This window comes from Protopterus annectens, chromosome 13.part0, assembly GCF_019279795.1.
Source record: "Protopterus annectens isolate FY-2018-M chromosome 13.part0, PAN1.0, whole genome shotgun sequence".
Taxonomy (NCBI): domain Eukaryota; kingdom Metazoa; phylum Chordata; order Ceratodontiformes; family Protopteridae; genus Protopterus; species Protopterus annectens.
The window spans coordinates 776,327,075-776,339,281 of NC_056747.1; the positions used below are offsets into that span (position 1 = coordinate 776,327,075).

Below are 12,207 nucleotides of genomic sequence, written 5' to 3' on the forward strand. Positions count from 1 at the left end.
GTAAAAACAGTTTTCCACACATTTTTGGATCTTTGAGCCAAACTCCTGCTTACCATATTCTGTACAGGAATTAACAGATTTGTAATGCTTTTATTGAATTATCAGTTAAGACAGAGACAAACATCCATTTATGTAAAAGAAAACAAACCATATTAACATGTTCCCAGTTGCTTACATTATGTATCACGTCTTATTTTATATGATTATCATTCCAAAATTACATAAATTGCTCAGTTCAACATTCCTTTAAACTTCACTTCTCCTCCATAACATTATTCTGCCTGTTTTGTTCCCCACAATTTCCATTTATTTCTATGTAATGTGCTCCTAACCTTTTCTAAAGATCCCACTTCCAGGTCCTTTATCTCTGTTGTAATATTCAATACTTCAAATACAGTTGATTTAGATTTTGATTTCTATTTTCTTGTAATTCCTTTTTTGGCAGCCACCAGAATTAAACTTAACAAGGCCTTGCTCCATCTAAACAATTCAGATCCTGTGTCCCAGCTCAAAAGAATCATTTCCTTAGTTAAACTCATTTGCTCACCCAATATTTCTGAGAGAGTACTCTGTATGGAAGTTTTAAAGTCTGCCAACTTATTACTTTCTGAAAACACATGTTCCCAGTTATCTCTTTCTTCCCCATGACACCTCAAACATCTGCCATCTGCCAAAGGAAAAATTCTTGGGGTATTAAAATACCTCAAACACATCCAAGCAAAAATTCTAAATATTCTAGACTGTGTTGCATAGCTGGGAGCCGTACGTGTCCTCTTATTGTTCCCTTGTAAATTGCTTATCCGTTCTTTCTTTAAATCTTTTCTAGCCTCCTCTGATTGATTCCTGTATTTATCGTGCAATATGTATATGCCCTGCTAATTATCCATTTTTAGCAGCAGTTTTTGTTCCAGATTCAACTACAAACTCTACCCAAGCTGGTCTTTCACTTAGGATTCACCTATCCCTTGCCTATATTCTGATATCACTTATAGGGAAGGCAGTCTTTATCCTGCAAGTCCAAATGTCTTCTTTGCCTTTTCCCATTCTATTACCTTTTCCCCTCTAGGTGTTTTCTCCCAAATCCTTGGTGCCTTTGCCTTTTTTTTTCCAGAAAATTCCAGCCCCCTCTTGCCCATTCTCTGTATCTGTAATTGCAGTCATCCGTTTTGGCAAAATCTCCTTCCTCCATTCTCATGTTGGCTCAGTTCTTAGAATACAGAATACTTTTTGCTAATTTATGAATATAAGATTCTGCATGTCTGCTATTATTTTCCTTAAGGATCTGCATCCAAAAAAGTACTATGTCCTTATTTCTTGAATTTCCCTTTGTTTTCATCACCATCCCTTTCCACTTTGAATTTTTAGCTTTCTCCTAGGGATATGTGTATGAACCTTAACTGTATAGCTCTGAAATATCCCTTCAGATCAGGTGATCCCTAAACTACCTTGCCACATTAGAAGGATCAGTTTATCCCACTTGACCCTTGCCTTCTTCCCCTCGCAGATAATTTCTTTCAACTCTTTATTAATTATTGTCCACAACTTCTCCTCTAGTTGTTAAAAATATGTCTGACTTCTATATAAATCTTAAGGGACTAAAAAGATTTTCACTGCTTGTGTCTTCCGATCCATACCCATTAACAAGAGCTACCAGTTTGTCAGATTTTGTATTATCTTTTGTTTAGTCTCTTCTTACACATAACAGAAGCCTTTTTGATTCACGCTCCTAAATACTTCATTTTATAGTGTCCCCATAAATAAGAGTATTGCTGAACCAATTCATGTGTGGTACATAATTTGCAGCTATATAAATTGTTTTATCTTCATTCATTTTATATCCTGAAAAGACTTTAAACTGTTTCAAAATGTTCTGCAACACTGATATGTCCTTTTCTAGTTTTATCAGGTACAAAATAATATTGTCTGCAAATAAAGCCAACATTTCGTGATTACCATACCAATTATATCTTTGAACTTCTGAGTGCCTTATTTTCTTTGCCAATGACTCTAAATATAAAGCAAATAACAAATGGGGGAAGAGGACACTCCTGCCTGGTTCCTGTGTTCAGACACAGTTTATCAGAGAGAAACTTCCCACTTTAATCCTTGCCTCTAACACTTTGTGTATCCTTCTAATTAATCTTATTATTGTATCAAGGAATGCAAATGCTTCCATTGCCTACTCATAAAATCCTAGCTAATGCTTTCTCTGCATCAAGCCCCACCACAGGAATTAACAGAATTATTAAATACTTTTTCATAATGTTGTTGTACAAAATTTTAATAGCTTCATTTTCACATACATAAAGCCAAACAAAAATGTCTTTGCATACTAGTATTCTTAACTTTACTTAAAGAAAATTTCAACCCAGGTAGCATGAGATGACATTCTACTGATTAGCCTAGATTTCACACTTACAGAGAACTCTTAACACTTTTCCAGTGTTTCAACTGCATTCAGAGCCACCCAAGCTAAAGTAAGAATATTTTCTTGATTATCTACACTTGTACTTGCGTTATGCATAATCGCTAATGTTTTGTGCATTTATAAAACATTTATTTAATTTTGTGGCAACAATAATTTCTCTGTTGGCTTTTCTAGTCTGTATGCCTCAAAGTCCTCTTGCAGAAAGGTGAATTAGCCAGGAACCAAGTTATTTGGTGGTAGTTTCTTGTTTTATGTGATTTTACATTAAGACATTCCAGGATCAGTGATATTGTGGCAGAAGGTGTTTATATGGTCTCTCTGAGTTGGGAACATTGCTAATTGTTTAAATCTGCAATTGAGAGCTGCTTTTACATTAAGAAATTCCAGGATCAGGCATCTTTTGTCAGAAGGTATTCACCTGGTCTTTCTTAGTTGGGAGAGCACTACAGCAAGCTAAAAGTGTGTTTACTTATTGGCTAGAGGTCTTAGAAGTTAGTTTTTAAGTTTTTTTTTTCTTTGCGTTGGGCTGCCCACCAGGCTGTGGTAGTTAGCAGTGGCTTGTGTAGTAGCATACACTTTACCCAGTACTATTGTCATTGGAGACTCTATTGTGTGACACACAAATGCTCCACTCACCAGGTTGGACAAGAAGAAGATAACAGTTAATTGCCTATCTGGAGCCATGATCCACAGTATCACACACACACACTCTCAAGTCACTGCACCACAGTTACCAATATGATTCTGTTATCGTCCATGTGGGTATTAATGACCTGAGACATACCTCAATGGACTACATGAAAAGAGACATAATGGATCTCTCAGAACATGTGTCACAAGTAGATATGAGCCTTGCATTGAGCAGCATTGCACCTTCACCAAGGAGGATGCCACAGTATGAACATAAAATTATTGATTTTAATATTTGACGTAGTTTCTGGTGTCATTCCAGGAGGATCCAATATCTGCCTGCATGGGAGAAGATGGTCAAAACACCACATTGCTTTGGCAAGGATGGGGTACTTCTGCCCCCCCCCCCCTTCGGGCTTTAGTATATTGGCTAAAACTGTATCCATCCCTTTAGAGCCTTTTTTAGGCAATGTCTAACAACATAGTGAAGAAGTCTACAGACAACCTTAATGTGTTATTGCTTAATGCTCAGAGCCTAAACAAAGAACTACACACCCTTCATGCCTTCTTCACACTGAAGAATGTAGACATCTGTGCCTTGACTGAGACTTGGTTTAAAGCCATAGGAAGCACCCCAGACATATGAGGCTACAATGACCTCACACATTAGACCAACAACAGCACAGACTGAGGCCAAATGTGGAGCTGTTTCAATTAAGTGAGCAACAAACATACCTCCAGGTTGGTTAAACAGGATGGTACCATGGAGCTCATCCACGTGCAAGTCACCATAGGTAGGGTTCATCACCACATCGTGGCTAGCTATAGGTCACCATCTATACCCCTAGAGTCTCATGACTCTCATATAAACTTACTAGAGGCACTCTCCATCCAACCCAACACCCTGTTCATGGGTCACTTTGACTCCTCCTCTGTATACAGCCTCAATATGCCAGGCACAACATTTCCTGGACTTTAATAACACAAACATCATGGAACAGATAGTGCATGCTCCAACCAGAGGATTAAACGTACTGGATCTGGTACTCACCATCATGGGAAAGCATTGCAAGTCCCACTTTCATGTGTCACGTCCTCACTAATGAGGTTGAATCACAAAGCTGTCTCATTTGAAGTAAAAATCAACCCAGAAAATCCAGCTAAACCACTAATAATTAGGAACTATTCAAAGGCAAACTACATCCTGTTAAGTGGCAGTTTGTCAAAATTCAAGGCTCTCCCAAATCTCCAAGACCACCGCTACCTATGCAGAATTATTCAGAGTCACAATACAAACATGTGAATGGCTGCATAGAGTCTGCCATACCTACCAGAAATAAATCCAGAACAAACACTGAAAACAAACCCCACTGGTGGAATCCTTGCCTAAACAGGTTGTCCAGTAAAAGAAGAAAATTCATGGCTACAGTAAGGAAATCAGCTCCCTTAAAGGCAAGTGCTCTCTTATAAAACTAAAGAAGAGACTAAGAGGTCTAATTAAGTCCAGCAAGGCCAACTATGAGGTCAGCCTTGCAGGCTAAGGACAATCAGGTGGTGGTCTTCAGCAACATCTGGAACCTTAGAGATGACACACAACAGTGTGCTGAACTGGTGGTGAACAGTACCACCTACACTGATGAGGGTGACATAGCAAATCTACTGACTGATTAATTCAGCTCAGACTTCCTCCTCCCACTCCTCCTGGGCTCTACCAGGTGAAATCCCTTCCAACATACTTCCCACAGTTCTTAGAAGGGACCAGGTGATGAAAGCATTAGCTAAAACCAAGGACATTGCCTCCATGGGTCCTGACTACATCTCCAGTTGCCTCCTGAACAGTCTAAAACATGACCCTATCAGGACCACTTGAGGCACTCTTCAACTACATCCTTGAAACAGGTTACATTCCAAGTGAATGGAGGACCACCAACAGTCATTTCCCTCCACAAGGGCAGATCATCAGCCAACCCAGGGAACTACAGACCTATCAGTTTAACAAGCTTAATACGCAAAGCCATGGAATGCATTATCATGGAAATGATAAACAAGGACATTGGGGACCGACAGAGACTGAACCCATCCCATTCTGACATCGTTAAGGAAAAGTCATGCCTACTTAATCGGGTAGACTTCTTTGAGACGGTTACCAAGACAATGGGATGAGGGTAAACAGTGCATACTGTGTGCCTTGTCCTGGCTAAGGCATTTGATGCAATACCCCACTCAGGCATTGTTGACAAGCAGTTTGAGCTAGGCATAAACATTTACATAACGTGCTGGATTGCTCCCTGCTTCACAGACAGGCCCAAAGAAGTCAGGATTGGTGAGACCACTTGCACCAACAGACTGGTCACCAGTGGAGTACCCTAGGTCTCTGTGCTGGGCTGCTCCTGTCATCTACGTCTCAGAGTAGTAGCACTCTAGCCGGCTCTTATCAGACCTATCATTGAATATAATGACCCCTGTGGCATGGCATGTATCTAACCAGACACTTGCAATAGCTGGAACACCCACAAAGATTTCTCACCAGGAGAATTTAGAGCATGAATACCCTTTCCTACACTGATGACCTAAATGCTCTGTCTCTGAATTCAGTCTCCTACAGGCTGCTAAGAGGGGATCTCTGCCTGGCTACTAGGGCTTCCTTAGACCCAGCCCGAATGGGATCTGTTGCATATGCACAAAACAAACAGCACCAGAAGCACTACATTAAGGGATCTGAAATTCGCTTGTGACATAAACAGAACATGCTGGAGATGTGTCCCAAACGATCCCCACTCTGTGGAATAGGTTCCCCATCCATGTAAAACAGAGTTCATCCCAGACTCTATTCAAACAAAACCTTGACAACTGGATGATAAATTGTAGATTTACCGCTGGTCTGATCCCCATGTCCCTTATGGACAGAGGCTGTCAGTAAGAAGAGTATTATCCAAGCTAACATTCATCTGGCAACCAACAGAATTACTGCTTTTATTTATATAGTCTGTATATATTACTGTAGTCACGATATGCAACCCTGGATCTACTTTTGTACTAGTTAGTGTTTAATATTTTCTGTGTCTATGTTCTTATCCGAGCTTTTCTCCCTGGGCCTCCACTGAAAATGGGCTCTTTTAGGCCCAGTAAACTTTCCCAGTAAACAAATGCAATCAGTAAATAAATAAATATACCACCCCCCTTACAAATCACCTACCTACTAACATGCCCCCCTCCCCCATAATGGCTAGGCTTGTAAGGGCCCTAGTAGTTGTTAGCCTAGTAACAACATATGAACCTGTATCAGAAAAAGACAGTTGTGGTTAGTCCACCAGAACAATGTAAATAAATAAGCTTGCCTCTTTTGCATTGGTTTAAAGTGTTTCTCAAATTTTTACTGCCACCTGGTGGAGGCATCCTGTCAGAACCACTGGTTATTTTTATTTTATTTTTGTTTACCTGGGTACTGACTGATAGAAAGTGACCATTTTCATATGTATAGCCAACATAAATAAATCACACTAAGTGCAGTATTACAATAAACACGAGATTAAATTACATTGAATACATTATTATAACTAATAGCACAGAGAGAAGCAGTCAGGGCTAAGATTTGCAGCAGAAGAAATTGGTCATAAAAGAAATCACAACTGATATATACAGGCAGTGCTTCCATCTTTAATCAGTTAGGTATTTACTATACTCACACCCACATCTATATATATATATATATATATATATATATATATATATATATATATATGTATATGTGTATATATATATATATATATATATATATATATATATATATATATATGTATATTATATATATATAAATATAAATATATATATATATATATATATTATGGATTCACTTTAGATTATCAAATTACCAAAAAACTTGAAACCCATATGGTCATGTTTTCGGAAACTCGAAAATCTAAAGTGCATGAAAAAAAAAAGCACAAAATATAAAAACAACATTTCTGCAGGGGGGGCAAGCCCCCTGCACCCCCCACACCATCTCCTACTTAAATATACGAACTCCGAGATCGCACTACAGCGAGGACATGGGAAACCTCCCGTTCTGTGCTTCTGCATACAGCGCAGAACGGGAGATTTCCCTTTTCTTCGCTGTAGTGCGAACATGGAGTTGGCATATTTAAGTAGGGGAGTGTGGGCAGTGCAGGGGGGCTTGCCTCCCTGCAGAAACGTTTTTATGTTTTGTGTTTTTTTTTTCATGCACTTTAGATTTTAGTTTCCTAAAACTCGATCATATGGTCTCGACCATAAGGGTTTCGAGTTTTTGGTAATTCGATAATCTAAAGTGAATCCATGTACACACATATATATATATATATATATGTGTGTGTGTGTGTGTGTGTGTGTGTTGCTTGGATTATAAATGTAGAGTGGATATAGAGGGTGTAGATTAGAGTAAGAGAAAGAGTGGTAGGTGAATATGTGATTTGTCCATGTTGGCTGCAAGAGTAGTGGCCTTGCTTGAGCAGGTAGCTTTTTTTAACTGTTTCTGAAGGTGGGGTAGGAGGTGAGTTTCCTTAAGTAAAAGGGGAGGGATTGCCACAGGCTGGGAGCTAGAGTAGAGAAGGTGTGCTTAATGTGAAGATGTCTGGCTGAGGGTGTGACAAGTGTGGGAACTGACTGTCAGCAGCATTTCAATTTGTCAGAGTTTTTGTTTAAATTTAGATGCTGTAGGGAGGAGTGTTTCAAGCAGTAGTAGTTTAAAGAGTTTGGCTGCAAGTGATAGGTCTGCTCTTTGTGTATGGGAAGGCACTTAGCTTTGGATAGGATGAAGACAGTCAAGAGATTTAGTTATAAAGTGGCAAATTTTGTGGTAATGGCTTGAAGTGTGTATGTGCGTGTGCAAATATATATATATATATAGAGATATATATATATATATATATATATATATATATATATATATATATGTATATCTATATATATATATATATATATATATATATATATATATATATAGTTTTTTTTTTGAGGCTGTGTAATGAAAGGATATCCATAGTCTTCTTAGGACAGGAGATCTCCTTTTCCAATAGCTGCTCTAGCTGGTGTTGTGGGGTAAGGTAAGATGTTGTTGGTCCAGAAAAGGAAAGTATTGATTTTGTTCCTAGTGTTCTCAATGTGGAGTTAAAAACTGATGGTTTGGTCTAGCCATATCAACAGGTATTTAAAAGAGGTGACTGGCTCTCTGTTGGTACTGTTACTGCATATGATAGAAAGGCGTTTTGTGGTTTTCATGAGTTTTTGATGAGTTTTGGAAAGCAGATTTGATTTTTGATGGGTTGAGTATTAGTTCATGGTTCATTAACAACTGATGGAGGGAGTATAGATGAGATTAAAGCCGTGATTGAATTTCCTTGAGTATTTGACTGGAGTGGATGCATCATCACCATACAAGGCAATTGATGAATCTGGAATGTCATACTGCAACTTGTTGATAAAGAAGAAAAACATTAGAGGGGAATTGTGAAATTCCTTTGTTACATTCAAGTTAGAGCTTCCAATTTTTGACTTTGAAGTTATCTATCTGATAAGTCTGCAGACCATGGTAGATAGTCTGAGTTAATATCAATTTCTAGTTAGCTTAGCTGGCTTATAAGGGTAATTGGATTTAAAGGCACAGATTGGTTGCAGAATTTGGCTAAGACACATGCAGACATGTACACAATGTGTTATTTAATTTCTTCTATAAGCCTGAAAGTCATACCACTGTAATACGAATAACAAGGTTATCTGTGACACAGCGAATTTCAAGAGTTTGCTAGTGGGCAGGTGCAAGAAGGACTGAGTTTGAGCTAACCTTTTCTTTGTGCTGGGGGGGGGGGGTGGAGAGAGAATATGCAAATGTGTGACTTTACGATTAATGCAATGCTAGCTGATTTCTGGACAGAGAAAATGTAGGTGAAAACTAGGCTGTATATAAATCTTGTCCACTTTCTAATAGTGTTGGATAAGATAGAAGGAAGCATCTAAGCACACTACCATCTCCATTTCATCAGTGTAGAAGTATTAGACTGACATCATTGAGGATGAGTATCTACCTTATTTGTAGTAAAGCCTATAAATTTCTGAGACTTTATTTAATAAAAATTGATGAGCCCTTTATTTATTTATTTTGAGGAGGATGGATATCAAGTAAGTCAACTGGTAATGCTGTCCTGAATAGAAGATTCACATAAATTTCTTGCCACTAGAGTATAAGCCACGAGTGTAAATTTGACTGTGGTTGTTGACTTTTTTTCCATTCTCTGCTTGTTTTTTAAGCCTTTCTTGTTCCTGACATCCAGATAAATAACCATAAACATGAACCTTCAGTGGTGTGTTAACTTTTGAGCTGTATCCCCTTGGTCCACCTCTGTACCTTACAAATATCAAACATGATTTTTGTACAGGTTGATTGACTAGTTATTTGAGTCGTAATTGTTCAAGCAAAACTGTTTGAGATTGAAGGTTGAATGACTGCTGTTTACTTAAACGGGGAGATTTACCTTTTCTCCACTGTCAAGCAACCCTGGAGTTGGTATATATAAGTTCGGGGGGGGTGCCTGTTTTAGTTTTATTTAGGTAATGTATGTTCCTTATCTGTGGAAATTAACCTGTATTGTTTTGATCAGCCTTGTGTTGATCTTTCTTACTGGAAGCTATCAACAATCCATACTGTGCTGAGTCTATCCAAACTGCCCACTTAATAGCAAATTCCACCCATAACTGGCTGCATGGTCCACCGCTGTCTTTTTTATCTGAATGTCTGTTTGTCTAGCTGGACAGTTTGTAGTGGTCATGTCCTTTCTTGTGTGACACATTGCCAGTGCAGACACACCTTCCTTTGTCTTTCCCCTGCAGAAAAGCATTCTGTCAAGGCTGATTGTAGTATTTCACTTTCACAGTGCTTTGCCAAGCAGGATTATTCAGTGTTCAACAGCTGCACTCTTTAACAAATAGTGTAACAGTTATTTAGTTTGGCAGTAAGAACTAGGAGCCCCACTGCACATTATTTGTATTAGGAATTGGCAGCATGAGGCTTGAGTGATTAAACTATTTGTTTGTAAATGTGTTTAAATGTATACTGATATACATAGTATATAATATATACTTGTAGTTTAACAGTCCTCGGGCAGTACTGTTTTATTTTGGGGAAAGATCTCAGTTGATCCTGATCTTTAGATTTGTTTTATGAACTTGCTAGCCATGGCATCAACCACTTTACCTCCCTGCCCCATGCATTCATCCTACCCGCCCTTGTGGGTCTCCACCATAAGGTTCCTGGTAATCTTGTTGTCTAACACTGGTGCTTGTGTGGAGGAATTGTTCTATGATAGATTAAGCAAGAGCTGTCAGGTGATCCAGTTCAAAGGATATGCCTGTTTTGATTCAATCTCCCAGAAGAACACATTGATGCAACTATTCCTAATTTGAGCAAAATCTGGAGAGTTGTGGAGGCATGCATTATACACCATGAGTTGAAGATTAATTCCACAAGTTCTGGTTATTTCTATGTACTGGCAAGCTGGCATGCAATCACATAGCAGTTTGCTTCTTAACTTTTCTTACAATCAGACTTTGTGCCATTAGTGGGAATTGAGAGTTGTCTTTTTTTCTCTGACTGCTTAGGATAATTTTGTTGTTTTTCTTCAAGATGTTATCTGTAAAACAAAAAAACAGATGGCTAAAAGGACACAGAAAGGCTAGCATGACTTAAGTGTCATCATATTCTGTTGTCTTTTTGAGTTTTTCTACTTCTCTAGACAGCAGTATCAGAAATTACCCAGATACAATGCCTTACTACTTGGGTAGCTTGTTTGTTACCACATTAAGTAACCAAACTGATGTTGACTCCTTTCTAGTTATCATATTATTAAGGTTGTAGGCCAGCGGTTATGAGACATAGTGTGGACTCACAAAAGAAATACAATTAGTTTGTCTTTGTTTCCTTAGTTAAGAAACAAAAACACAAGTCTTGTACTGTTTTCTGTTAAGATGCGAACTTGAACACAAGTTTTGTAAGGTTTTCTGTTAAGGTGAATTTTAACACAAGTATTTTATTGTTTTCTGTTAAAATATGAGTTTTACAAGTGTTTTGAAACAAATCCCAAGCTGTTAAGCTTGCAGTTGTCATGCTGTGATGGTTATTAAACTACTGCTGTTTTGTGTGCTTTTTAAATTTGAAAAGTTGGTAGGTGCCTTTGGCTTTTCATGCTATGATGTCCACTGCAAACCCCAGTCTCAGGCTCTGCTCCCTTTTTTGCCTGAGCTGTACATAGTATGGACTGTGCATTGACCACCTTCCTGTATTCTGCATCACCACCCGTCCTATTTAAGTCTTGGTTGTTAAGTTCAGAGCTGTCAGCTAACTCTTGTGTTTTGTTGTTTCCTGTAGCTTTCAGAACCAGGCCTAATTTAAACATCCATAATTTCTAGGTTACTTTTTCAGGTTCATAAAAGAAAACTCAAAATTTCTTGTCAAATAACTCTGCATTAATTCAGTGTCCTGTCTAACTTCAGACAACGTTTCTTTCAAATCATTGGTATAAACTTAACTGTATCCTGTCTGTTCTAGCCAGCAGGATGATATCATCCAATGCACAGTAAAAAGTCTCTGTAATCATTTGTATTCAAGGACTTTCTTGATAGGGAGAGAGTATCTAATTTACTGCAGCTAGAAGCAAGTTATCATTTTGATAATAGAAACCTGCTGTTATTTTGCTGGATATAAAATAAAGCTCATTATAATTTGGTGTTTAATTTAGTTTACATTTTATGCGCTATGGCGTTTGATTATTAAAAAATCTTAGTCATTAAAAGGGTTAACATACATAAGAAATGACACCAGAAACACCACAAAAATTACAGAAATCTTTCTTCATGAATTCTGTCAGATAGTTGTGTTCTGTTTATCAAAAGCGATTTTGTTTTTCTGTATTACATTAAGATTGGTATGTAGGTGTACTTACTACCACTGTAGTGAGCTGTGTCACTTGGCTCAGAGTCACACATGGGCCATAGTGTCAGCAGGACCAGCTAGGAAATCACTTCATAAGTCCAATTTGCAGGTGTCCATTTGTACAGTTCATATGTGTCAGAGAAGTTCTGCTATCAAGCAAGCTGCAGTAACTGGTGCCAGTGGTGAGCTG

General features: G+C 38.2%; 1 protein-coding gene across 6 annotated transcripts in view; it reads left to right on the forward strand.

Moving 5' to 3' along the window:
• Positions 1 to 12,207, forward strand: part of ABR (ABR activator of RhoGEF and GTPase) — a 2,680,879-nt gene that overhangs the window by 1,905,889 nt on the left and 762,783 nt on the right. The window lies entirely within an intron of this gene.